This window comes from Vicia villosa, unplaced genomic scaffold (genome assembly GCF_029867415.1).
Source record: "Vicia villosa cultivar HV-30 ecotype Madison, WI unplaced genomic scaffold, Vvil1.0 ctg.004911F_1_1, whole genome shotgun sequence".
NCBI lineage: Eukaryota > Viridiplantae > Streptophyta > Magnoliopsida > Fabales > Fabaceae > Vicia > Vicia villosa.
This window is the reverse complement of record NW_026706539.1, coordinates 36,870-39,078: the sequence shown is the minus strand read 5'-3', so window position 1 is coordinate 39,078 and position 2,209 is coordinate 36,870. Positions and strand designations below refer to the sequence as shown.

Here is a 2,209-nt window from a genome sequence, read left to right as displayed (position 1 = left end):
AAGAAACTAAAAGGAAATTAAAATATAAATAAGAAAAAGAGAAGATTGGGCCAGGAGGTATTAAAATCAGATTGGAGGTGTAGGCTCAATTGGAGAGAACTGAAATAAAATAAAAAGCAAACTGGGCCGGACCGGGTCGGGTCAGATGGAACCCGGATCCACCCAGCTAGTTATCACATGGGCTGTTTCTTTTTGAAACCCTATCTCAAAGATAAGAGGCAGCGCCTCCCCTCTTCCCTCTTTTCACGATTCTGAAAAAAAGAAAATACTCAGAGAAGAGAAAAAGAAATTAACTCTCTCCTCCTCCCACACCGAATCAACAACAACACAAATCTTACACTCTCCCTCGATTTCTCTCGATGAACAACAACAAACTGCGGCAACCTCCGTCTCTCCCTTTGCCGTGAACGTCAACAACAATAACATCTCTCTCTCGGTTCTCTTGATCAACAACAATGGCGAACTCAGACCCGCCCTCGGTTCTCAATCGCTATTGTCTCTCTTTCAATCACTCTCACTCTCGGTTTGACGGCGGCCATAGAGGAGAAACAAGAACGAAAATCTGGGTATGTTTCTCTCAGCTCTTAATCATTCAGTTAAACTGAAAACTCACCTCCACAATTATTCATATTCAGACTCAAACAAACATAAGAACATGGTTCTGTGCGATTTTATAATGAATCTGTTGAAATGTTGAAGTTGATTGTCTGGTGTATTAAGCTTGATTTCCAGAGAAAATTTAGAATGATTTTTTCTGCGTTTTCAGTTATAGCAATAATAATTCATGCTTTATGTGTTTCTGGTGATTTTTTGTGTTACAGGAAAACTAAAGTTCACAGTAATAACAATATTAAGAGCAAGAGCCGAATTAACTTACCTATGGCGAGGAGATTTTCACCGGCACAGTGTTGAGGTATGTGTTTATTCTGCTTCTGGAAATTTGATAGATTAGGATCTGTTGTTGAATTTTGAATTGGTGCTTGTGAAATTGTTGTGTTGTTCAGAATTCTTGCTGCTACTATTTCAGAATTGTTGTGATGCTGAACCGTGATGGACGGATGAACTGTTATGTTGTTGTTATGCTGAATTTTTGTTGAAAATTGTTGCTGCAGAAAGTTTGATTGAAGGTGGTATGAAGATGAACAAAACCGTGAGTTGCTCTCTTTTCTCCCTCCTTGCGGTTTGTTGAATTGAAACGTGTGGTTGTTGATGATGAAACAACTTTGAATTGTTACTAACAACCTCTTCTTTTTTTTTTGTTGTAGGCTCTTTGATGAAGGTGATGCCACAACACCTCTTTTTGGATATTAGGGAGACTTGAAGATGCAACTTCAAGTTGTTGCTCTCCACTAAGGTATGAACTACTTCTTCACCCCTTTTCCAACTATGGAACTAAGAAACTTTGAAAATTATGAGAGAAAAGGGAGGAGTGAAAAAAGCAAGTAGTTAAGGTTGCTTTGGTGTGATTTGCAATGAAGTGAGGCCTTCTATTTATAGGAAAAGTTAAGGGAGTGTTTGGCATTTGGTAAACTTGAATGGCAAGTTTCAATCATTGCAAGATAAGAAAAAGAATATATTCTTCATCATTGCAAGAATAAAAAATAAGAATAAGAATATTCTTATGCAAAGATATTTTTCATGATATAAGCCATGTGTGTAAATTTTTATGTCATTTTATGATATCTCTAAGTTGCATAATTTTATGACATAAAAATCTCTCTTTGGCTTTTTTTTGACTTTTGCTAATTTCACCCCTCTTTTGTTTTCTTTTTCATGTCACATGAGAACTCTTGAAGAAAGAATGAAGAATCTTGAACTTGAAGAATGAAGACTTTGAAAATTGAAAAATTCAAGAATGTCTTTGAAGTTTTATTTTTCTTTTCCTTGTAATTCCAACTTTGTATGAATGAAACTTTGTAATTCTTGAATTTTAAATAAAGTCCCTTCATTTGTAATTCATTTGTTCCATGTAAAAAAATATCATTTGTGAATGCTTGAATTTCTTGTTAGAACTTGAATGAAGTTACTATTCTTGAATGATCTTGAATTGAATTTGAATTCCTTTTGAATGTTGAAAATTTGAATGAACCCTTTTTTGAAAGGAATTGGTAGAATATCCTTGAAGTAGTGAACTTTTGAATTTCAAGTCTTGAAACATATTATTGCATCATGAATTTGAAATGATCTTGAACTAAAATTCTTGAATCCA

At 34.8% G+C, this 2,209-nt stretch overlaps 1 long non-coding RNA gene across 1 annotated transcript; it reads left to right on the top strand.

Annotated features, from left to right (window-relative positions):
* Nucleotides 1-820: 820 nt before the first annotated feature.
* LOC131642382 (uncharacterized) lies at nucleotides 821-1,780 on the top strand. Its single transcript, XR_009295868.1, has 3 exons — nucleotides 821-913; nucleotides 1,028-1,150; nucleotides 1,266-1,780. It is a non-coding gene; the product is annotated as an uncharacterized LOC131642382 (long non-coding RNA).
* Nucleotides 1,781-2,209: the final 429 nt, after the last annotated feature.